We start from the raw sequence: 27,500 nt of genomic DNA, 5'->3' as shown, positions 1-27,500 counted from the left end.
GGAAAAACAGAGGAGGGAAAGTAAAAGGGACACAGTTTGGCAGTTTGAGCTCAACGTCCGCACTATTGGGACATTGCAGTCCTTTCTTGTAATGTGCATATAAACAAAACATAAAAACTCACTCTGTTTATGCCATACCAAGGTAGAGAGAGAGAGAGAGAGAGAGAAAGAAAGAAGAGAGAGAGAGAAAGAAAGAACAGAGAAAACATGAAAATGAGAGAGAGGGGGCAGGGAACTACAGACATACAGACAGACTGACAGACAGACGTCCAGCGCTGAAGCGCTCCCTGGCGCCCCCCGGAGGCCGGCGGCTCTGACCTTGTTCAGCGCCCCGATGCTGCGGGACGAGGCGTCGGTGAAGAGCTTGCTGTGCAGGAGCATGACGCGGGCGATGAGGTAGAGCCGCAGGAACATGGGCACCGACAGCACCATGTCCAGGTCGGCCTCCACCACCGAGGGCGTGTAGGAGAAGGCCAGCCGCGCCCGCCACTGGAAGGTGAAGTCGCCGGGCACCGGGTGCACCGCCGACACCAGCAGCTCCAGGGCGATCAGCAGCACCCGCTCCGTCGTCATGGCGATCCGCCAGTCGTCCGCGCCGTTGTCGATGACGAAGAGCTGCGAGAGAGAGGGCGGGTGGGGGGAGGGGGGGAGATTCTGTTCGTTAAGTAGCGGCATTACTCGTGGCGGTACAAGCTAACAGGTCGCTAACAGGTCTCTTTGTAGTGTGAGCATTTCCCACTAGGTGTGTTGAGATCTGCGTAGTACTTCCGTGCATATTTATACATACACGCACAGGTGAAATGTTAAAATGCCAGTGGCTCAGGCATTATTCTGATTGGTAGAATTATCATTACTGCGCTTAACCCTTTAAGGTATAAAAACACAGATATGTGATTAGAATGTTCTTGACTGAACATTCTGATGCTGATGTGACAATCGCTATGGTAATCGAAAACAATGGAGTTCTAGAACAGTGGTTCCTAACCTCTGGGACTACCCCTGTGTATGCTGGTTTTCGTTCCAGCCACAATTGCAATCCGAGAATTTTAACAAGTTGTTATTTTTCTTAATTAGGTGATTTTCATATTTAGAAGGATTATTTACCCACTTAAACCACATTATGTCAGAAATAGCTATGCGTGCAATGAAGAATAAAATTTCCATGTTCATATTCTGCTAATTGTGCTACATTGCGAACAATTACATAAAAAGGTAAATTATTTTTAACTGATCATTAAAGACTGAGGTGAATCATTAGGCTTCTAATTGGTCAAAGTGTGGACACCTGGCCACTAAAACTAACCATCTGGGAGATAATGAAGAATTTACAGGCAAAACAAATGACAAGCCAAACCTGAATTGTGTTAATAAATTTCAGGAAACTAAACACATGTTCAGGAGTCTATTGATTTACTTCAGACTGCGAATTGGTCCAAAAATGTTGGTACCTCTTCTATTTAATTGTTTGCAATACAGCACAATATGAACGTGGGAATTTCATTGTTCCTGGTTATTTTTGACATAATGTGGCTTAAGTGGGTAAATAATCCCTCTAAACATTATAATTAACATGATAATTATTTTAATTCTTACAATAGTTAAAAACAGGAGAGGTGAAGGTACAGTAGACTATGAAAGACATCTGTTAGGTCTGTCTTTGTTAGGTCTATCTTTCAAAGAGAACATCAGCTATGTTCAACGTCAGCCATGTTCTCACCTGTAGGAATACATGATATCACAGTAGGTATGTGTATGTGTACCGCTGTGTGCAACCGTGTGTGCATTGTGTGTCAGTGTGTGAGTCTGCGTTTTTTTTTTTTTTTTTTTTGAAACGCAGCCTCGTCATGGTGACTGTTGCCAAGGCGACAACATCAAAGACCAGCCAAGCTTAATTACGGTCCCCAGTGAGAGAGAGGAGGGAGAGAGAAGGAGAGATTGCATAAATACAGTAGGAAGAGTCAATGTGCAGCATTTGACAGTAGAGACTATACACACACACACACACATATATTACATGCATATGTATGAGTATATATTTATGTGTATATGTATGTATGTATGTATGTGCGTGTGTGTGTGTCTGTGTGTCTGTGTGGGGGCGTACATGTGCTGAATCTGTCTTCTCATGATGACACTTCACCAGCGTGAAGGTGGTTTTTAATTTCTGGGACTAAATATTCACTGTTTTTTTTTAAAGGAGATTAAATTCACCAGCCAGGCCAATAAGCATGAGTATAGGGAAACAACACCACAGTGTGTATCTTCCCCTGAAAAACAACTACCGACACAAACTGGGACATCCCTATCCCTGGGCACAAGGCATCCCTATCCCTGGGCATAGGGAATCCCTATCCCTGAGCATGGGGCATCCCTAACCCTGCACACGGGGCATCCCTAACCCTGGGAATGGGGCATCCCTATCCCCGGCAGGGGGCATCCCTAACTCTGCACACAGGGCATCCCTTACACTGGGAATGGGGAATCCCTAACCCTGGGCACGGACCATCCCTGGGCAGGGGGCTTCCCTAACCCTGGGCAGGGGGCATCCCTAACCGTGGGCATGGGGCATCCCTATCCCTGCACACAGGGCATCCCTAACCCTGGCAGGGGGCATCCCTTTTCCTGGCACATGACAAACGAAACCATAACAGAAATTATTCAGTACTACACTGCTGTCAGGAAATGCAAATCCCCCCCCCACAGCCGCCCCCCCATTGTCCCTTCCTGTCCCCACTATTAATGTCTCCTGGTCTCTCTCTTTCCGCACATTCACTCTCTCTCTCCCTCCTTCCACCTCTCCTTTCTCCCTATCCCACTCTCTCCCTTCTCACTCTCTTTCTGCCATCTCTCTCTCTCTCTTCCCTCTCTCTCTTTCTCCCTCCCCCTCTCACTCTCTGTGTCACCCCTTACTTCCTTGTTAAATCACCCTGGGACCCTATAAATAATTAAATTCCATTAGGAATGGTAATCTGTCAATTAAAGAGCTGGAGAAATGACAACCCCCCCACCCCCTCCCCCTCCCCCCTGCACCCAGTGTGCCCCCGCATAGTCCAGGCACCAACACACTCCATCATGAAAGAGGGAGAGAGAGAGCGAGAGAGACAGAGACAGAGGAGAGAGAGAGGAGCGGTGGGTGACAGCCCATGGAGAGAAGTCGGGCGGCTGGTGACCCTTTCCTTTTCGACGAGGACCCGGGTCAGCTTTAATTGCGCTAACCATAGCATACACTGGCTCCGAGACGACGCCCACAGCTCAGCAGACGGCCTGGTCACAGAGCGCCATTCAGTACACTACAGCCCCCCCCCACCCTGGGGTAATTCCGTAATGAACAGCTTTCGCAAAGAAAAGGAACGACTACTCATGCATAAAACAAAGCCAGAAGGTACTTGCTGCCACGCCAGTTCGTACGCGCGAGATCGCTATTCGGATACCCCATTACCCCTGATGGCCCGGAACGTCACGTTTACGAACTCGCGTTCGACGCCAGCCGCCTCGCGCCTGGGGATTTATTTCGCTCCGTGGCGTTAAACCCTTTTCTCCCACCGCCGCTTCTCAGCTGAAAACTGCTCCGTCGTCCCGGCAGAGCACGATTCCTGACAACGTTCGGGGGGGAAAACGAATGTTTTACGGGCGGCTGTATTCACGGACGTTCCTTTGAGCGTCGTGAATATTTCGGGAGCTAAAGAGGAAGAAGGTGGGAAGTCGTTTCTTCTCCAGGCGCTCGGCTCTCTGGGCTGCGTCTCACGACGACACAGATGCCCTGAAATCACCAGGGCTACTCAGGAACGGGCCACTGCTCTTCATTACAGGGTAAAACTCAAAGGGGGAAACCTTTATAGCCGCTCGAAAAAAGAGGAAGAAATATAGCTAGTAAAATGATGAACCGATGACCTGAGGGCCTCATTTATTTCATCTGGAAGAGCTTGTAGGAAACCCCTCAGATACACCAAACGGTGCTTCGAGGTCACCAACAGCAAGAAACCAAAACTTACCACGTCAAGGTCACCAACTGTAAGAAAGCCCTCCGCAAACCAAACAGCGGACGTATCGGAGTGGCGAAGGAACGACTGTAGTCTCACCCGCTGTTATATCAGTTATCCAAGAGTAGACTCCAAAAGTAATGTTTTAACCTTTCCTCTGTGCTAACAGTTAGACAGAGGAGACTGCTGTCCACCAGTACTGCGGCTCTATACGAATCGCTATCTAACTTGGTGGATGCGGACATGTCTTTGGCTTGTGTAGCCAGCATAAATACAATTGTGTATCCTGTTTTTGACACTAGTGTATAGGCCAGTGACTATGGGGTAGATAGATATCCATAAGTTCTATGTGTATGCTAGGACCTTAAAACTGCTAGGTGTGCCCCGGTAAGAGTCAAAGAGGAATGGCAGGTTAAAATGAATGAAGTTTATTGTTCAGTGTGTTTAGTAATAATGAGAATATACAATGGTGAAAAATGTGAGTGGTGAAATGGCTATATGTGTACGTTGACAAGTCTCTCCGAATCACTGCACATTTCCCTTTATATACAAAGTGAAAGCAAAACATCAATGAGGACACAACCATGGCAAAACAGCATAGATGAATGATCCTGCTTGCACTACCTCTGTAAGCACATCACACCAGGCTAACCTTTGTATTTGGCTGGGTGCTGTCCCATCGGTATAAAGATCTTCAGTCAGCACCCCACCACCAAAGACACCAACTTGTTCCCCATGGCGTCATCCAGCAGTACAAAACATGATTACATTGTATTATGGAGAACCTGAAGTTCACATAATGCTGGTCCAGTAGGATGTTTTGTGACTGAGCACCGTCTCTTCTTCACAGTTGCTGACTCTCTGTCAGCACAGTAAACAGTCTGTTTTACTTTCAGGGTCTGATAAGAGGCAGACTTCTGTGAAGCTGTAAACTCACATTTCCGCAACATTTTGCAATTGTGGAAGTTCTAAATAGTTGACCAATACCAAGGGAAGGTGCAAGGTTAGGTTATAAACACACAACATAACCTACCCATCTGGGGCAAGGTTAGGTTATAAACACACAACATAACCTACCAACCTGGAGCAAGGGTAGGTTATAAACACACAACATAACCTACCCACCTGGGGCAAGGGTAGGATATAAACACACAACATAACCTACCCATCTAGGGCAAGGGTAGGATATAAACACACAACATAACCTACCCACCTGGGGCAAGGGTAGGTCATAAACACACAACATAACCTACCCATCTGGGGCAAGGTTAGGTTATAAACACACAACATAACCTACCCACCTGGGGCAAGGGTAGGATATAAACACACAACATAACCTACCCATCTGGGGCAAGGGTAGGTTATAAACACACAACATAACCTACCCATCTGGGGCAAGGGTAGGATATAAACACACAACATAACCTACCCACCTGGGGCAAGGGTAGGATATAAACACACAACATAACCTACCCACCTGGGGCAAGGGTAGGATATAAACACACAACATAACCTACCCATCTGGGGCAAGGTTAGGTTATAAACACACAACATAACCAACCCATCTGGGGCAAGGGTAGGATATAAACACACAACATAACCTACCCACCTGGGGCAAGGGTAGGTTATAAACACACAACATAACCTACCCACCTAGGGCAAGGGTAGGTTATAAACACACAACATAACCTACCCACCTGGGGCAAGGGTAGGATATAAACACACAACATAACCTACCCATCTGGGGCAAGGTTAGGTTATAAACACACAACATAGTCTACCCACCTGGGGCAAGGGTAGGTTATAAACACACAACATAACCTACTCACCTGGGGCAAGGGTAGGATATAAACACACAACATAACCTACCCACCTGGGGCAAGGGTAGGATATAAACACACAACATAACCTACCCATCTGGGGCAAGGGTAGGTCATAAACACACAACATAACCTACCCATCTGGGGCAAGGGTAGGTTATAAACACACAACATAACCTACCAACCTGGGGCAAGGGTAGGATATAAACACACAACATAACCTACCCACTTGGGGCAAGGGTAGGTTATACTGGCCCAAAAGCCTATTTTGTAGCACCATATACATCAAAGACCAAAATCAAAGCCATTCTACAACACTAAAACTTCGAAAGGCTTTATCAATATTTTGTTTCTTGTGCCATCCAGCTGTTTGTTAGATGCTGTTATCATTTTATAAATTCTGCCCTTATCTTCTGCTTGGACACATGACCCTGAAAGCTTGAGGGACTGACCTTCACCAAATCCAAGCAGGCAAATCGTTCTCAAAGTTCAGGTTTCTTCGACATGCAAATGTCACAAACGTACACACACACACACAAACACACACACACGCTCACATGTTAAGTGGATAGAGATAAGTGGTCAGAGGTAAGACAGAGAGAGAGAGAGAGAGTGAGAGAAAAAACACACACACACACACACACTCACATGTTAAGTGGATAGAGGTAAGTAGCCAGAGGTAAGGCAGAGAGAGAGAGAGAGAGAGAGAGAATAAACATACACACACACACACTCACATGTTAAGTGGATAGAGAGAAGTAGTCAGAAGTAAGACAGATAGAGAGAGAGAGAGAGAGAATAAACACACACACACACACTCACATGTTAAGTGGATAGAGATAAGTAGCCAGAGGTAAGGCAGAGAGAGAGAGAATAAACACACATATCTTTACATCTGAAAAGGACTCCAGAACAGCACCGTGAGGAAGCGCGTAATAATCCTTAAATCTTTATCAGCGTTTAGCCGCGGCTCTCGCTGCTCGCAGCATCAATTAGCCGTAATCGAGGACGGTGTGCAAACACGCGTACCGATGGAAGCGCCGCGAGAGCACGCTAATAAAGGGGGGGGGGGGGGAACGGCCCGCTGGCGGCGCTATCCTAGCCGCTAACAAAAGCCACCGCCGCCGCCGCCACCCGGCCCTCCCCAAATGTCACTCCGTCAAAACCCGAATCAGAACTCCCGCTCCCGCGTCCGCTTGGCCCCTCCGTCTCTCTCTCTCTGAACTGCACCGCCCGGCTCTCTCTGAAGCAACCGAAACAATAAGCCAGTCTTGACAAGTGCTTTAGTCTCATATTTGGACTTAAAATTGTATTTCTGTCACTGTTTTTGCCAAACGAGGCAAAAAGATTGCTAATGAGGTGAGGCGGTTTGACTCATTTCAAGATTCGCCAGGGACGAGACAACTGCACTTGTCAAGCAAAAACTAACTTAAAACAAGTTAATATTTTCTACTTGTGAGAAAATAATTACAATACCAAAACAGACAAAGAGTTTTTTGCAGTGTATCAGGAGACAAGAGCGTATTACTGAATTAGCAAAAGTGTGAATCTCCCTTTGGTGTGGCCATTCATGATTAGATTACCCCTAGGAAAATGCAGTATACTGCAATATATTTTAAATGTGTGCCCTTTTTTGAAAACATAATGATAATATATATTTCACTGCAACATTCATTTGAAAAAATGTATATTGCAATATCCGGTGGAAGTGGCAACAATTTGTGCACCGGCCTAGATATTGTTAAGTGTTGCAAAATGTCGATAATATATTTTACTTCAATATATTTTCAGTATATTTAATTTCCAAATAAATAATTGTTTGTCAGTAAGTGTGTCCACTCTGATTAGTTCAGCATACGTCACGTGTCTGACAGACACAGAAACACAAACACACACACACACACACACAGAAAAGGATAGAGGGAAATAAAGGAGAAGTAGGCAGAGGTATAACACAGACAGAGAGAGAGACAGAGTCCGAGAAAAAGAGATAATATCTTCCCTTTATTCTGCAGTCAAAGGAACAAGAAACACACCAATCTACCATCTTTAGAAATATGAAAAGAAGGATGGAAAGAGAGAGAGAGAGAAAGATAGACAGAGGCAGGAAAAAGAGAGAGAGCTACACCTCCCTCCTCTCTGAGGAGATGCGCTGTGAAGGAGTTACACTGCACGCGGTGTGTGTTTGCTCCCCGCCCGGCCCCACATTCAGAATAAGATGACAAGTCTACGGGGGTGAGGACGCTGGGATTGGGGGTGTTGCTTTTGGGGGGGAGACACAGCTCATTACTGCTGTGGGACGGGGGCTTACCCCTCATCACAGCCCCGAGAGCGTGGCTGATTCCCCCAAAAGCCAGCACTTTCTTCTGGATGTGTGCCCGCAAAGCTCTTGAGTGAATTAATTTCAGAGCTTTTACTTCTTCTTTTTTTTTTTTACTGTACTGTAGCTGACTGTATTCTTCTGAATGCTGATTGGACACCCTGTCTGCATCACGTACAGTACAGAGAGCACACACACAGGCTCATAGGTGCACATGCAATCCGAATCTCTGTCTCACACCCACCCACACACACACACACACACCTCACCCACAGCCACAGACCCCCAACACACATACACACACACACACACAGATGCACTCAGAGTCTCTCTCACAAACACAGACACAAACAAATGTGTACGTAGGCAAACAGTCAAACACTGCCTGGGAAAGTGATGGGGACACTGTTCGATAGGAGATGCTGTCTCTCAAGATGGGATGTAAAACCAACATCAGGGAATTCCCCCTGTTGGTCCTGGAAAACACTTGACAAACTCTGACCTGACCGGACTCTGTCAACATGTCCACCCTACCATCCCCCAGGTGAGCTCCACCTCACCTAATGCGTGGCGACCATTCAGGCACAAAATGGCTGCCGTTTCCCCTCTTTTAATTGCAAAAGGCTGTGAGATCACAAGGTGAAAGGTGGTCCATGAATGCAGTCCATTTCTGATGCAGTCCAGCTCAGCCAATACCCTGTTACACTGAAGCATGTCACATTTCCCTGTGGCGGCAGAACTTCATGTTGTGGTCAGGGAACTGGACTTGAAAACTGAGATCTGGATTCCAGGGAAGGGTATTACTGCCATTCCAGTGGGCAAAGCCAAAAACCCCATGGGCTTCTGGAAGAATCCAGGCAACGCAGACGGGTAATGTGTGAGTGCTGTTTGGTAAGAGCTGCGACTTGCGTGATGTAACGCAGCTGCAGTGTAACGGGCGAGCAGCAGGGGGCGCTCTTACCTGCACCTCGCGGGCGTGGTAGGCGATGATGAGCCCCAGCAGGATGATGGTCGACAGGCTGATGAGACACTTCAGGGCCAAGGAGTACATGGAGCTCTACAGAGGAAACACACACACACACACACACACACACGCGCACACACACACACACGCACGCACGCACGCATGCACACGCACCCACGCACACATGCACACACACATCAGCATTACTGCTATACAGCACTGCTGTGTCAAACAGCGCTCAGAACAAGGTAGAGTGGGTGGGTATCCAACAGAAGTTCAGGTGCATGGCAAAGACACATTCAAAGTAAATGTGCGCCTAACAAATGTGTGTGTGTGTGTGTGTGTGTGTGCACATGTGCGTATCAGTGTTTGTGTGTGTGCGCACATGTGCGTATCTGTGTTTGTGTGTGTGTGTGTGTGTGTGTGCATGCATGTGTTTGTGTGTGTGTGTATGCACGTATACATGTGTGTGTTTGTGTGTGTGTGCGTGCATATGTGTGTGTGTGTGTTTGCCTGGGTGTGTGTTTATCGTGTGTTTGTGTGTGTATGCCATGTTGAGTTTAACAGTGTCACATCCGAAGGTTCTCACAGAAACAGCACCCCCCCCATAGCATCCCCCCACAGCACCCCCCCACAGCATCCCCCCAGTGTCCCCCACAGCATCCCCCCACAGCATCGCCCCACAGCCTCCCCCCACAGTGTCCCCCCACAGCGTCCCCCATTTCCACACCTAAACTCGGCTTTCCGTCTCAATTCTCAACTCCAGCCCTGGTGCTCATCGACGGGCCCGAGCCCACACCCCTTCCTGAGTCCCTGCCAGCCTCACACGCGTGAGCGAACACGTCATTCATTCACGTAAAAAACCCGACAGCCCCCGCCCGAGTCCCCCTCCGACGTCAGGAGCGGCTCCACGTCCGCCTCTGCGTGAGGCTGATCAGCCCAACGCGGCTCGTTACCCAACCGCGCGACATTTCGAGCTCATCGGCATCCTAACGGAAGCCTTCGCTATTCCCTCCGCGTCTATAAAAAAAAGAAAAAAAGAAAAAAAAGAAGCTCTCTTCCTGGTTCCTGTGCTTCCCCATTTCAGACTTTAAACTGCCATTCGCTTATACGCTTCACCGTTGCCTGTCGCCTTGCCCCCCCAACCCCCCCCACCCCACGGCCACGAGCGGGGGGGGGGCAGGGAAGACCGTCGGACGAAAGATGCGGAACGGCGGCGTCGGCGGGGACGTGCGGCGAGGGCCTCTAATTGGGCGGCCGGTGACAGCAGCTTGTGGAGAGAGAGAGAGAGAGAGAGAGAGCGTCGGAGCGGGGTTCGGCGGAGCGAATCAATTAAGCAGCCGGGCCTCCGGAGGTCACGCCCCCCCCCCCCCCGCCCCCCTCCCCCCCTCCCGGGGCGCTAATCAAACGTCCGCTGCCGCGTTCCGGACTCTTCTACATTTCCCACACGGCGGGGTCCTCCCGGCAGACGCGTTAATGAAGAGGGGGCGGTCCCCACGCAAGTCGCCTCCACGGCGCCGTGCACCGCTCAAACGACGCTGGGCGCGGGGCGCGAGGGTACGAGCGCGAGGGGGGCCGCGTTGGCGGTGCGCTGCACAGCGAATCCGACTCGCTAGCCCCAGAGGCTCGGGGGGGCTACGCACGCGCAAAAGAATACCCTACCGACGTAGCTCAGGAGGTAAGGGCGGCTGACTGGCAGTCGGAGGGTTGCCGGTTCGATTCCCCCGCCCTGGGGCGTGTCGAAGTGTCCCTGAGCAAGACACCTAACCCCTAACTGCTCCCAACGAGCTGATTGGTACCTTGCATTGCAGGCTTTCACCGTTGGTGTGTGAGTATGTGTGTGTGAGTGTGAGTGTGTGTGTGAGTGTGAATGGGTGAATGAGAGGCATCAATTGTATAGCGCTTTGGATAAAAGCGCTATATAAATGCTGTCCATTTACCACGGGGCTCATTTCTGAATATTTTTGATTAATTTCTTCCAGTCGACCGAGCGGGAGCTTCCAGACGTACTTACGGCACGTTTAAAAAAAACGACGATGGCGCATTAAACGCTATTTCTGTCGGGTAAGCCGCGCGGTTCTTCGGGACGGGGATCTGCCCGAAAAGGGCCCCCTCCGTGAATGTTTTATGGGAGCTCCAGATTTCGTTCCGCGGCCCGACCCCTACGAGGGCTTCCAGCCCGTAAAATCCTAAAAATAACGGAATTGCAGCAACTCATCCGTGAACCAGCCCCCGCGCCGTGAGTGCTTTACTGCGTGCGTAAAACGCTGCTTCGACGGACCGCTCTTCCCCTATCGCCGCTTCCACGGCCAACGGCTTCCGTGGTCCGCCAGAGCCAAGGCCGCAGCCACCGTCGCGGTCCGCAGTTTCGCCGGAGAGAGAATCTCACCGGGCTTAAATCATTACCTTTTATCTTTTTTTCTTTTCTTTTGAATGAGTTGCTGACTCACAGACACAAGCAGAGGGAGCACAGAAGCACAGGCAAATCCATTAAATACACAGACAGACACACACACACACACGCAGACACACACACACACATGCACAACTCCCTTAGACCCTCTGACTCGTAACTCACGCAAATACAAATATGACTTGCGTGCTCGTTGATTTCTTAAATAAACGCAGACAGACAGACCGAGAGACAGACAAACACACACAAGCACTTGCACCTTCAAAGACTTGCTTACGCACACCCACACACCCTGCAGTCGTACTGTACACGTCCTCACAAATACCAAAAATAAATGGTGTACGTGCTCACAACGGCCTTAAGTCACACACATGCACACACCCGCACACTCTCTCTCCGTCTCTCACCCTCTCTGCCTCTCCCTCTTTTGCCCTCTCCCTCTCTGCTTTCTTACTCTACCAATGTCTCTCTGTCTCAGTTTTGGGCAGAACACACTCGCGCACACACACATGCGCCCACATTTTGTTGGTGTGACCCTGTTATTTGTGATGGGTTTGGATGGCTCTTCAGTCTCCCTGGGCCTCCTCTCTGTCAGCACAGAGCGCAGTCCCCGGGGACGCAGGAGCCGTGACTGACGGTGAGCTCACACACTCAACACACGCAGACAAGCGCCATTACACTCAGCACACAATTACACAGCCCTGTACACACACACGCACACACACACACACTCAACACACGCAGACAAGCGCCATTACACTCAGCGCACAATTACACAGCCTGTACACACACACACACACACTCAACACACGCAGACAAGCGCCATTACACTCAGCACACAATTACACACCCTGTACACACACACACACACACACCCAGCACACAATTACACACCCTGTACACACACACACACACACACACACCCAGCACACAATTACACAGCCCTGTACACACACACACACACACCCAGCACACATACACACCTAGACCTACACACACATACAGACACACATACACCTAGACCTACATGCACATACACACACACATACACCTAGACCTACACACACACATACAATGAGACCTACATGCACATAAACACGCACATACACTTGGACCTACACACACACACACACACACACACACACACACATCCAGACACACACACACACACACACATCCAGACACACACACACATATATACCTAGACATACACACACACACACATACACACCTAGACCTACACGCACACACACACACACACACACACATACACACAGCTATATACAGCTAGACCTACACACACATGCACACACATACACACACATATATATACACAGCTAGACTTACACACACACCCACACACACATATACACAGCTATATACACATCTAGACTTACACACACACGCAGACACACACACATATACACAGCTATATATACATCTAGACTTACACACACACGCAGACACACACACATATACACAGCTATATACACAGCTAGACCTATACACACACACCTAGACCTACACACACACACATACCCAGACCTAAACTCACACCCATATACACCTAGATCTACACACACACATACACCTACACAATATACACACGCACGCAAACACACACACACACACACGCACACACACCTAGACCTACACACACACACACACACACACACACACACATATACACATGTAGACCTACACGTGCACACACACAGATACATCTAGACCAGGGGTGGCCAACCCAGGTCCTGGAGAGCCACAGGGTATGTAATACTACCTGGTATTGGTTTTGACTCTGCACTCAATTCGATTGATCGATCATAGCAGTTGATTACACAGTTAACTCACCTCACCTGGTTTCTTCAGTCTAAGTGGTTGCTGTGTTTAAGGTGAAAACAAAAACCAGCAGACCCTGTGGCTCCCCAGGACCAGGGGTTGGCCACCCCTGATCTAGACCCACATGCGCACACACACCCACACAAGCACACACGCAAACACATACACACAAGCACACACACACACACACAAGCACACACGCAAACACACACACAAGCACACACACACACACACAAGCACACACGCAAACACGCACGCAAACACTCACACACACACACACACACACACACACACGCAAACACACACACACACACACACGCATATACACATGTAGACCTACACGTGCACACACACAGATACATCTAGACCAGGGGTGGTCAACCCAGGTCCTGGAGAGCCACAGGGCCTCCTGGTATTGGTTTTCACTCTGCACTCAATTCGATCGATCGATCATAGCAGCTGATTACACAGTTAACTCACCTCACCTGGTTTCTTCAGTCTAAGTGGTTGCTGTGTTTAAGGTGAAAACAAAAACCAGCAGACCCTGTGGCTCCCCAGGACCAGGGGTTGGCCACCCCTGATCTAGACCTACATGCGCACACACACCCACACAAGCACACACGCAAACACACACGCAAACACTCACACACACACACACACACTGCTGGCTACACCAGTAACCCCAGTCCTTTAGAAAGTTCCACACAGACCAGCGGTGAAAGCCTCAGGACCGAAGGCAGACGGATCCCTCCGCTCAGCCGAGCAGCGAGGCCAGCGCCCCGGGATCTGTCCCGCGTCCAGCCGCCCGTCCTCCTCCGCCAGGGAGGAGGGGAGACGAAACGGCTCCGGGCTCGCCGAAAACTAGCGGCGGTGGCGGCGGCGGCGGCGGGAACGTCCCCGCGGGCCGCGGACGGGCGCCTTCAGGGAACCGGGCTGTCGCCGCCATTTCACAGCTCGTCACGAAATCCCGGCGCCCTCCGCCCGTCTATCAACACCAGCGCCAAAAAAAAAACAGAAACCCCTGACATCTAAAACCACCTCAGCCAGCCATTGCCGTTTGCCAACATTTAAAGAAAAAAAACGTTCGCGGGAATCACGCGGGCGATGTCCGTCAAAAGTTCACGCGGAAGAAAGACAGACAGACGAACAGAACCGCGACGTGCTGCCGGCGGAACCTAGCGCAAATATCTTGACCGATCTGAGCCAAAATGGCGGCTGAAACCCCCTGTTAACGAGCGATAAGTCTTATCGGCAGTGCGCATCTCTGGGCATTAGCAGTGGAAATGAAACTGCTAAAGGGACGGATTTGCAGATTTTAACACCGCAACGACGTTCCCCATGACCAGAGGCGACCTACTCGTTTATTATTTATATTAACACACACATTGGCTCTGTTATACATAGGCATCTGTTATGCATGCCAATGCGTATGCTATACAAAATGCATGGAGAGTACACAGTAAAACGTCCAGGGTTAATTCAACTCTTAACAGAGTACGTACAGAGTACATATGATCCCTGCTGAGTTCAATAGGGATCACATGTACTCTGCGGGAGTTGATTTAACACCGAACATTCTCTTGTGTGCTCCCCATGCATTTTATACAGCGTACACGCATCCGTTACGCGTTAGCCGACTAGCGCGGCGAATGCGTCTGGAAGTGAGTCGGTTAGCGAAACGCGCTCCGGCCGCAGGAGCGCTGTCCATCTCCTTCGCTCGCTCTCCGCGCTTCTATTAATGCGTGTAACAGACTTTCCGTTGGAGCTCTGTCACTGAGATAAGTAAGTTATGGTAAGATAGGTAACGATAATGAAAGTACAGAGAGTAATGGATCACGGTGCACTATCTTGCTGTTTATTATTCTCAAGTAATCAATAAAGGTTAGGCACAGATAACTTGACAGGAATAAGAGCGAGACAAAATGGTGAATACCCCCATATATGTAGTGTGGCGTGTCATCAAAACTCCGCCCCACCCACCCAAGTTTTACCATAGATACACTGTAGTTCCTAATACAGTTCATCCTAATACAGCCAGTGGTCTCCAACCCTGGTCCTGGAGAGCTACAGGGTCTGCTGGTTTTTTTTGTTTTCACCTTAAAATCAGCACCCAGTTGAGACCCAAGACACCAGGTGAGTTGAGTCAACTGTGTGTTCAACTGCTCTAATTGATTCATGAAGTGCAGAGTCACTATGAGAACCAGCAGACCCTGTAGCTCTCCAGGACCAGGGTTGGGGACCGCTGATCTAGGCCGAATCCTGGCCGCCCGGGAGGGCGAGACGGCGCCCGGCCTGGTTCCCGATGCGCAGAGAAAGGGGGAAAGGAACGCCGTCCGCATCCGGTAATGGCGCTCGCTCAGGACCGCCGGCGACGTCGGCGCACTCGACAGGAGAGAGCGAGGGCGGCGGTTTAAATCGGGCGGCCAGCTGCGGCGCGCCGTCAGGTGAAAACGGAGAGAGCGCGATTATCCGCGGCGCAATTATCGGCGCCCGCCGCGTACGCCGATTCGCCCCGGGCTCCGACTCCGACTCCGATTCCGGGACGGGGAATGTCAGCTGAGTAAGCGACAGGCCCGCCCGGGGACCAGTCACGCGCGAGTGCGATGCGTTTTAAAAACCCGCGTCTATTTAAAAAAACAAAAAAAAAACAATGGCTGCGCTTTTCATCACCGTCACCTCTCAGGCGCGAAGAGGGAGGCTTGCCTGGAACCCCACCAATGGTAATCCCCTGAATGAAAGGAGGGTGTATGCCAGGGGGTGGAGGTGGGTGGGTGGGGGGGGGGTCAGGGGGGGGGGGGCAACAGGTGAAGCGTGGGACAGCTGCACATTCTCAGACCCACTCTGACCCCACCCCACCAACGTGGCACCGGGGGGAAAATGCATTCTGGGAAAGGTGCGAGAATCCTCTATTCAATTTGGCAGCGACTTCTGACACGACTGGTGTCTCAGGTGTTTTTCAGGCGAGGGGTTCTCCCGAACAGAAAAAGAGGAGGAGACCCACGGGCCCGTTTGCAGCCTTCCCTGGCCAATCGCCCGGAACCTTCTCCCATTCCTTCACCACAGCAGCTCAGCCACCTTGCTGGGGTTTCTCTCTTTGCTAAGAGCATTTCCTTGTATTTGGTTCCAAAAGCTATCATTGCTGTCCCATCCTCCCCACAGAGGTCAGACTGGACTAGAGGCACCTAACAGTGAAGCATGATATGCATATATAGTCACACACTCACACACACACACACACACACATACACATACACAAAAACAAACACACACACACACACAAACACACATGCATACACACACACACACACACAAACACACATGCACACACACACACACACATACACACACAAACACAAACACAAACACACAAACACACACACACCCACACACACACAAACATACACACACACACACACACACTCTATTTTTGGAAAGGGGGTGTGAGAGTGGCATCGGAGTGACTGAAGCAGAGAACTCCCGAGGTACAGCAGCTGAACCTGCCGTAAATATCGTGCACAGATGCACAGAGACGCACAGCTACACACTCACAAACACACATACACACCAACACACACACTCACAAACACACACATACAGCTATACACTCACAAACACTAACATACACACCAAAACACACAGCTATACATTCACAAACACACATACACACCAACACACATACAGCTATACACTCACAAACACTAACATACACACCAACACACATACAGCTATACACTCACAAACACACATATAGACTAACACTAATATACAGCTATAGGCCAGCCCTGACAAACACACACTGACACCACATATGCACACTGTGTACACAGAGTTACATGCTGACAAACACACACACACATGCGCACACACACACATGCACAGATGCATATTATCACAGAGAAACATGCACTGACATGCGTGTGATGTGCACCAATACTGACTCAACACAAATACACAGTTGCAACCCAACAATACGCTAAACAACCAGGTACACAGATGAACTGTGTACACTCGGACATATACGTACATGACCCAACTCACCACAGATACAAACACACTACTCAAGCACCATCTGGTGTTCATGAAGGACACAAGTCATTAGTGATGAGGCATCTCCTGGTGTTTGGACAAATGTCTGTATTTAGGATTAAAATCATCCATAACATAACATAACATAACATAACATAATGATGAGAACAGGCCATTCAGCTCAACAATGCTCGCCATTTTCCAATCACTAAAGTGCACCCAGTGCTCACCGTTTCCCTACAAATTAGACAGTATCCAGTATTATATCAAGCCTGGTCTTGAAATCCCCCAGATTTTCTGCCTCTACTACATGACCTGGTAAGCTAGTCCACACAGCGACTACTCCCTGTGTGAAGAAATACGTCCTAGTGTCTGTGCGGAATTTACCTTTTGCTAATTTCCATTCATGCCCCCTTGTTCGACTGACAGAATTCAACCCGAAGAGTTAGAAATTGTGCATCTATTCTCTAAATTTCTGAAGTTTCCCCAAATGACCAAAAAGATCTGCTCTAATGAACTACCAACGTTACCCGTCATGAGCATAACCTTCCAAGACCCGGCAATTCTTAGGGGACATGAGTCTCTGGTCCAAATCTCCAGAACCGTATATTCTGCCGTGCTGAAACCTACACTACAAGGGACATTCAATAAAAAAAAGTTACATTAAAAAAAAAAAAAAATCTTCACTGTTTTTGTCACCCAGGATACTTGTTTTACGTCCAACAAGACCAGACCAAAACCTAGCATAGGGCTGGACCGAACCGGCCGACCAATGGTGTAACTTCATCACTCAGTCACTCAGTCACAGACATGCGCAGTGTAACTTCATCACTCAGTCACTCAGTCACAGACATGCGCAGTGTAACTTCATCACTCAGTCACTCAGTCACTCAGTCACAGACATGCGCAGTGTAACTTCATCACTCAGTCACTCAGTCACAGACATGCGCAGTGTAACTTCATCACTCAGTCACTCAGTCACAGACATGCGCAGTGTAACTTCATCACTCACTCAGTCACTCAGTCACTCAGTCACAGACATGCGCAGTGTAACTTCATCACTCACTCAGTCACTCAGTCACAGACATGCGCAGTGTAACTTCATCACTCACTCAGTCACTCAGTCACAGACATGTGCAGTGTAACTTCATCACTCACTCACTCAGTCACTCAGTCACAGACATGCGTGTTTATAGGGCCGGCCCCTCTGTTGCGGTCCAGCCAAAAATGTAAATACCGTAACTTTTTTTTGCTGGTGCTCAGGGGAATATTTGAAGACAGCGCAGCAGACATCGGACGCCGTTCAAGAAAATCGTGAGAGAGGCGTGACCCGCAGCGCTCCTGTTGAACTTAACCGCGTGCCGACCGCCCCGCTTACCGCTGGAGGAATTCCGTGGGAAAGCCAGGAAAAGTTCGTGGCGGCGAGCTGCCGCGGCGCGCGGATCAATGCGTCGCTATCGACAACCGCAGAACTCCTCAAAGCCGGATTTCCACGGGCAAATGTCACAGGGCGCCCTATTTCCCTGCAGACTATATAGCAACCCACCCCCCCCCCCCCCTTTACCCTGGCTCTGAACTACAAAATGATCAAAGTCTGTCATAAGTACGGTGCTTATCTTTTCTATGCAGAACTCAATCAAAGAGTTTCAAATGACTTCAATCACACACACACACACACTGAAATACACCTGGACACGCATACGCGACACACACTTTTGCCGTCTCCTGCAATTACCTGCTCATGTAATTTCCACCGCCAATTTACACTCAAAGGACCCACAGTATTCTCTTCCTGGAAAATGTTTAGGCTGTAGCCAGGTCCCAATCAACACGCGCAGGCCTACCTCGCTATTTACCGTCGGGCGTTCCTGCTTTCACAACAAGACGCGTTCAGATTCGTTACACCTGAGACGAGGAGGTGTCAGTTACTCCTGGAGAGGGTGCTGATTGCCGCTTTACAATCAACTTTGCGCGTTTGCCTTAGAGGTTCCCTTCACTCGGCTAATAAGGTTTTTTGGGAATGTTCCCGGGAAACGTCAGGAAAGTTAGCGCAAATGCGGGGCAGGCAGCACGGACGTTTATCCGGGTTCCTGGATGTCCCTTGGACGTGGTCTTTAGATAACGAGGAATGCTGCAGGACCTGAGATTCGACGTTTTTGGTGTTTGAATTGTGGATGGTCATTCGCGCAATTTTTTTTTTCAGCAATGCAAGCAATGTCAAACTAAATCTGGCATCACAATACCTTCATTCTTAAAATGTGACACGCAGACTCCATGATGTTTCTTCAAGACTCTCACAGAACCGTCTCTCATTTTAAGTCTCCTTTTTATGCATTGCAGAGTCTCATCAACTATTTTTTTTTACTGTTTTCTTATATTTTGACAGTTACAAATTTGGATTATCTACTCTAAGCTCAAATCTATGACATTAGCATGTTGTCATAGGTAAACTACTTTCTTTAAACCGGAAGAGTAGCCATCGTTGTAGATAATAATTATTCCTAATAAAAATATAGCAACAAACACATAAACTCCGTCATATATCTTACCATTCAATTATGTTCAATTAAGATGCTCTATATCATTTTTGTAAAATAATATACTTAATAGACTGATGGGCCTTTTAAATAAAGAATGCAGCCTCTGATGGATTTAAGTTTGTCTGTGCACTTCACTCACTCTTTTCCAGCATCTACACTTTTTGCCAGCCACTGGAATAATGAATAAGTAGAGCGGTGTGTGTGTGTGTGTGTGTGTGTGTGTGAGAGAGAGAGGGGGGGTGACATCACAGACTTTCACTGTGTCAAAACGTGTTGCATTTTGCTGTTAGCGCTCACCGTAGGTGTAACCCCCCACTTTCCATTTAAACATTTTTGGAACCTCGTTCTCCTTCGAGCCTCATCACGTTTTTTTTGAACGCCACACGCGTGCCCCCCCACCGGCCGCTCGTTTCCGCGACGACCGAGCCGACGGCCGACTTCGTTTCCCTCGGAGGAGGGGCGCGGCTCGCCCCGCCTCGGCCCCTGGAGGAGACCGCGACGTCGTCGGCGGCGCGGGAGAGATCAGGAAGCAGGGAAATCTCCGCTCCAGACGGGAGCCGCAAAAACGCGGGGAGCGAGAGGAGCAGACGTCAGGCGGCGTCCGCGCCGCGCGGGCGCGACCTGGAAAATTGCCGAGGGGGGATTAGGCTCGGGCGGCGGGATTGCGGCTGGATTGCTTCTCGTCGGGTTTGGGCGGGGGCGAAAGCTCTTCTTTCAACCGAAAAAAAAAACACTTTATATCAAGGCGGATTTACCAGGACAAATTCTGACGTGGGGTAGCGTTATGAGTCGGAGAGGTGACACGTCGGTCGACGAGCGTTATCCGTACCGAGCGGCAAGGGACGGACATAGGGACGCAGGAGCAGGGCTGCGAGCAAGATACGACCATTTTAGTTTAGGGCCATACCTTTCAAACAAGGTCTCGATGTTTTGCGGTTGGACGTTGTACTAGCGTTCATATCCGTGAAGCGTTTAGTCTCCAGTGCTTATTCGTGTGATGTGAACAATGAACTCAGAACGACTCAAAGTTCACAGGCTGTGAAATCTTCTGCTGAGCTTTCCAGTGTTCTGAGAGCCCTCATCAACAAGACTAAATTATGAAATCGTTTAGAACAGCGCACACGATTTCAGTGCAAAAACACTCGATTCTGATAGCTGTCAGTTTCATGAATAATAAACCACGCTGCTTACAATGGATTCTGTCAACCAGCGTAATGGAAAATGGCGTACTGGACTTCAATGTCTCGTGTGAACTGGAATAAATGTACATTTTAATGAACAGTAATGAATGTTTATGTCATGTAGTGCTTCAGGTCTTATGCATACCCCTTCAAAGAAAGCATCACTAAATTGAGAAATGGTGTTCAGAGGGAAAGCAGAGAGAGAGAGAGAGTAAGCTCAACCCTGAGGCCACACACACACACACACACACACACATACACACACACAGACACATGCACCAAACACAGAGCACACACACACACACACACCACACACCTATGCACACACACACACACACAGACACACATGCACACCCAAACACATGCACACACACATACACACAAACATGCACCTCACCAGAAGCTTCTCTACTGCATGCCCACCCTCTTACTTGCAGACAACTGGTAATTTTGTTTCACCATCACGCAAAAAAAAACCCCAGCAAAAACCAGCCCCCTCCATTCCTTCAGGTTCTGAAGCAGTACAAACTCATTAACCATTAGCCATCATAGAGCCCTGATCAATACCTCTGACCTCACAATACGTCGTTACCAATGACAATGACCCTCACTCCAGCTGCACTGAGAAGTGCTGTCCAGGTACCGCACAGAATGCTGGACCATCCGTTTCCCATCTGCTAACCTCCGAGCCGCGGGGAGCTGTAAAGGCTTCCGCACGCTTCAAACGAACTTTCGTTCGAATCAACCAATAGCGTCGGAGAGCTCCTTTCCGACAGTCAGATTTGGCAAGGGGGTGGGGGATGTGTCTGACCGTTTTCGTAACTTTAGGAAACCAACATTTTGAAGTCCATGCCGGCTTTCTGCAGTGACTGGGCAGCTGCGCAAGGGGCAGGGTTTCAGGTGGTCTGCAAATACTCCAATGGTGGTATGACTACTTCCTCTTATAACCCCGCCCCCTCTCTATGACGGACAGGTTTTCGGCCCACAATCCAGTTTAGCTACTTAGTTGGGCACGCATTCTAGTCAGGCACGAGCAATAGCACCGTCCAGCACGGTCGGACAAGACGTCGTGCGACCCAGTTTGTTTGAAGCATGCAGAACCCCCAGCAAGCCCGTTCTAAATGAAGACCACCCACTCTTCCTCTTTCCTGTCTCCCTTCCTGCTACCCCGCCCCGCCCCCCCTTCTCACCTTGGTGTAGACGCCCCAGGAGAGCTCCGTCTCGATGACCATGACCACGATGCCGAACATGCCGAAGATGAGCGCGTAGTCGCTCAGCCTCTTCCTCTTCTCGAACAGCGCCCTCCGGTGGCCCAGCTTGTAGCCGATGTTCTGGTTCTTCCGTTTGGTGGCCTTGTGGGCACCCCTGCCTCCTACTCCTCCTGCACCGCCCGCTCCGCCCCCCGGCCCGCCCCCGCCCCCGGCCCCGCCCCCGCCCGCGAGGTTATTGGCCCTGCTGCCCCCGACGCCCCCCCCGGAGCCCCCCAGGGTGGCGCGGCTCCCGGACAGGGTGTGGTTCTGGTGGCAGGCGGCCGCCTGGTTGGCGGTGGACTCCGGGTCCGGCCGGTGGGGCGAGTCGGGCTTGGAGGAGATGACGATTTCGGGGGGCTCCGGCGGCGGCCCGCCCTGCGTCTCCCGGTCCCGGTCCCGGTCCCGGTCCCGCCCGTCCCGCCCGTCCCGCCGTCCCGCGTGTCGCTCCCGCTGTCCGACTCGATGAGGTTCCGCCGGGACGAGCTCAGCCGGCTCAGAGGCTTCACCACGCTGCCCGTGTACTTGTACGAGCTCATGGCGATTTCGGTGAAGGGGTTGCTGTCCCGCCGGTGCACCAGGGGGCTGGCCTGCCGGTGCTTGCACCCCCGCTCGCCCCTCTCCCTGTCCCGCTCCCTGTCGGAGCAGGGCGTGTGGGAGGAGTAGAAGAGGGCGTTGTAGGCGGGGGAGTTCTCCCCGCTCAGGCTGTGCTGGCTTCCCAGGCAGGAGGAGAGGGGGGTGCTGCTGGGGCACAGCGCGTTTGGGATGGAGGGGGGCGCCTGCTGCACCGACACCAGCGGGAGCCGAGGGAGGCCGGCCGGGGGGAGGCAGGGCCCGGTCGGCGAAGGGGTGCCGTTGAGCCGCTCGACGCCGGACACCCCCGTGTGGTTGGAGTGGTTCGCCCCGGCGTGGTTGGAGGCGGTGGGCGGGAGGGGGAGACCACTCAGGGGAGGGGGTGCGCGCTGGTCCTCTTCCTCACCGCCGCCCAGCAAAGCCAAGCTCAGAGAAGTGGGGTTCTCCATGACAAAGTGAGGCGCTCCAGGTTGCTGCGTCTCGAAGAGGCTGGAAAACGAGAGAGAGAGAGACAGACAGAGAGAGAGAGAGAGAGACAGAGAGAGAGAGAGAGAGAGAGAAAGAGAGAGAGAGAAAGGGTGAGTGGAGACAAGAGGCTGAGGTGTAACGAGGGAGGGAGGTCATAACAATTGCCGAATGAAAAGAAGGGACTGGAGAGGAAGAAGGGGAGGAGAGCGGGTAGATGGAGAGAGTTGAGAATGGATTAGAGGGACGAGGAGAGGAGGGGTAAGCCTGAATCGGTAAGGAAGCGGAGGATGAGACGTGATAGATCTCTACGGAAAAGTCTAGATGCTACACGCGGTTCTATCTAAGTTCATGCCTTTGCCCCTGACAACTGGAGTCAACCCCAATCACCCCCAGTCCCCTTGCCAATATCTCACTGTCCTTCATTTTGTGTACACTCCCCAATCTCAAGCGCACCACAATATAATGCTCTTTTGTGCTCTCTAGCCAAGCAGGCAAATTCTCTGGGAATATTTTGAATATTATTGAAATGATCAAACAGATCTGGCTTCTATTCAATAGATGTGACGTTCAAATCTTTCCGAGGACTGGTATTCTGTGAGTCACACAAAGATCATTCCAGTATGACACTTCCTGTTTGAAATTATGGAGTGTAAAATCTAATCTAATAAAATGTATTTGCTGACATTTTATCACCTTATGCCCTATGGTCATCATAAATGTCCATTTCATTAATATTCATCCATTTCCCACACACACTCACTCTATTTTTTTTGCTAAAAGCAGACATTTCCCCCATTAACTCCAGGCACCTGTATGTTTCTGTTCTTTTCTCTCTCCTCCCATCTCCTACCTCTCCTCTCCGTTGCTCTCTCGTCCAGTTGTTGATTCAAACGTTGAACGAAAATATTCCTCCTCACTTTTTCTTTTTCATGTTGTCGCGATCACATTGGTCTTCGTTTCTTTTCCTCTTTTGGCAGACGGTCTTTCCTTATGGTGCTATTTTTCTTTTTAACCGTTCATCTTCGCCAAGTCGTGTTTGGTTTTGTTTCGTTGTTACTGTTTCGCAATAACCGATATTGTTTTCCCTTTTCTCTTTAAAGCTGCCGGGTAATTCAGATTTGTATCCCACCGTTGCAGAAATCTGTCTTGTTGCCGCTGCAAAATAATTCATTTGACAAGAGTAATTTCACTATTAAGCACCGATGTCATAAAATTAGAGTTTGCAATATTGTTTTTATTAGCAATACAACACACGCTGGTTAGCTTATGTTATATGGAAAATCAAAAAAGGCAAGGCATTTCCATATAAATCTTTTTTTTTTTTAATCAAAATTTTTATTCACAGCTAGCCTATAATGCTTCCGTTCACTCACTGTCTTTCCCTGCCCCTTCGAAAGCAACGTCCGTACTCCTTCGACTCTCAACTTCTCTCTCCCTCCCTCCCTCTCTCTCTCTCTCTCTCTCTCTCTCTCTCTGTCTCTCCGCTGGCTGGCTCCTCCCTCGTGTATTTCTCATTGGCCAAACCACGGGAAGAGAAATAAAAATGAAAAACGATTAAATTTGTGTTTAGCAGATATTGCGTCCACCGGTCACCCGTCGTCAGACCGTTTTTACAACACAAGCCACGGGGAACTTGCTATAATGATTTTGTGATTTTAAAACTTGTCATTGTGGCAGCTGTTTGAATCACTCGTGTCTTGGCAGCGCCGCCAAGTATCATGTAGTCAAACTGAACCTTATTTAATTATTGTTGTGGAATGTATATTAAACAGGTATGCTTATTTGTGCATTTGTATACGTGCGCGTTGCATTTTAATATGGCCAATGGTTCGCTCGTGCACTGTAGGGTGAATATAAGATCCGAAGAAAACTGTGGCAGTAGCAGACTTTAGTTGCTGGTTTGCTTGCTGATTGCCTGTATGTATATAGTATCCCAGTTGTTACTGATGGTTGAGGATGTTGAAACTAAATAATTTTGTTATTTAGTTGCAATATAGTAATGTAAACAATGGACTGTTGATATTGCATGATATGGCAGGCCCAGTCAACATTTTCATTCATATACCAAGCGAAGCCTTTGGAAACGTTGACTTTGTTTATTAAGGAAGAGAGTAAATGAATAATAAATAAGCATTTCGTACTAGATTATATGCTCGGCACTTGAGAAACATTGACACATTTCCAGAACCTTTATAAAAACATCTTAAAGCCTGCTGCTGAATGTGGCAGTTGCGTATTCCAAACCAGATCATCCAATTTAAATGCAAACCCTATTTTGTTCTGCCATCCAGCAGAGGATTTGTCCGAGTATTGGAGACTTGGAGACGTACTGTAATTGCATACGCAATGACCACCATGAAAAAGAAAAATTGTAGGTCCACTCTTCCAGACCGACTCCCCCCAAATAACTATTGGACATACTGCAATAATTTGACTGAATATAAGATTTTACTGTAAATGTATTTTTAAAAAGGTATTTTAAAATATGTATTTGACCTACATCAAATTTCCACAGATGTGGATAAGAAAGTGTAATGTAATCACAGCTACCGTTATTTTCTACTGTTTGTCAATTTTGCGTCTAAAAGACTCCCAGTAGGGCCGTCGGTTTCCCAGTTGCATCTCCACGGTCTGCCAAGCTCTGCGCGACCCACGCAGTGATGACGTCGTGCGCTTCCCTGGGGATTTGCTCAGAACTTGGTTGTTATGAAAACAAGCGGGGGGTCGCGTGCACACGTCTAAATGGCCATTTGCGCTACATGTATGGAAGTCCATTATTCCATATACATGAGCGCTCACAAGACAAACACGACTGGAGTTTAAATAGAACAGTGCACACGCACCACAAATGCAAACACAGGGCCGAAAGTTAAAGTTGACTGTCGATGCACAGTTCTAACGCGGTAAGGTGCACACCCGATCCTCTACATGCATGGCACGTTTATAGAAGTCTTAATGAATGTCAAACGTGCCATGTGGTGCTCAATTTGGAGTTATGTAGACAATGTGCGTACCTCTGAAGAAAGCGCTATCCTTGGCTTACTTCTGTCTCATATTACACTTTCGTCAGCTTTAAAAAAACAAAACTTTATTTCAATTATACAAATAACTACAACAATTGCATACTCAAGGAACACCTTCATACATGAGATGAAACATCTTCAATATTAAATTAAAGTCCAGAGTGCTTTTCCTCCACCGCTTATCTTAATTTCTTCTCTCGTTCAGATGTGAGCACTGTAAGTACATATGCCGTATACACAAGGGACCATTTGACTGTGCAGGTCTCCTGGTGGGAATAAAGTCTCCCTCTCTCTCTCTCTCTCTCTCTCTCTCTCTCTCTCTCTCTCTCTCTCTCTCTCTCTCTCTCTCTCTCTCTCTCTCTCTCTGTAAACACAGGGTACTATGCATTTACGGTGTACTCTGGGTAATGGACAATTTCAGGAGGGAGCCCATCCATCCATTCGTTTTGACAGTCCATGGATGAAAGTAGATTAAAATAAATGAAGGATTAATTTAGAATGAATAAATACACCTGAAAATTAACACAAAATATTTAAAATAAGAGAAAGGAGATGGATTGCGAGAGAGAAAAAAGAACGATTAATTTAAAACAAATTAAGTATTCAATTAGATTAATTAATAGACACCCCAAAATTACATTAAAATAATAGAAGGAGATTAATTTAGAGAGAGGGAAAGGGAGAGAGGGAATAAAAAAATATCTTTGGCAGTACTGCAGTGCGGCTGTGGACTGTACATTTTGTGCCTTAATTTGTGGTCATTGATAGCCAGTTGCATTCGTTGGTTCTCAGAACTGTAAAACCTCATGCTCCACTTAAACCCGTCCCGTGGTGCATTGTGGTAAATGTGCTGATAGAGTGCGTGGGCTTGAAAACATTAAAAACCGCACTTGCACCATCAGCGCGTCAATATAACCAACCGGCCACTGACACGGCGGTCAGCCACTGAGACGCTGGTACTTTTCGCGATAACCAGCCATTACAAAAGCTGAAAAGTGCGTCGCCTGTTGATGATATCAGTGTGCTGATCGTGCATCCGTGGTTGCACCCGCTGCCATCAGCATAAATTTTATTATTATTATTATTATTATTATTATTATTATTAT

At 48.9% G+C, this 27,500-nt stretch overlaps 1 pseudogene; it reads right to left on the bottom strand.

Moving 5' to 3' along the window:
• LOC135261911 (small conductance calcium-activated potassium channel protein 2-like) overlaps positions 1 to 24,809 on the bottom strand; it is a 52,473-nt pseudogene extending 27,664 nt beyond the window's left edge.
• Between the last annotated feature and the right edge of the window lie 2,691 nt (positions 24,810 to 27,500).

This window comes from Anguilla rostrata, chromosome 8 (genome assembly GCF_018555375.3).
Source record: "Anguilla rostrata isolate EN2019 chromosome 8, ASM1855537v3, whole genome shotgun sequence".
Classification (NCBI taxonomy): domain Eukaryota; kingdom Metazoa; phylum Chordata; class Actinopteri; order Anguilliformes; family Anguillidae; genus Anguilla; species Anguilla rostrata.
This window is presented reverse-complemented; position numbering and strand designations above follow the sequence as displayed.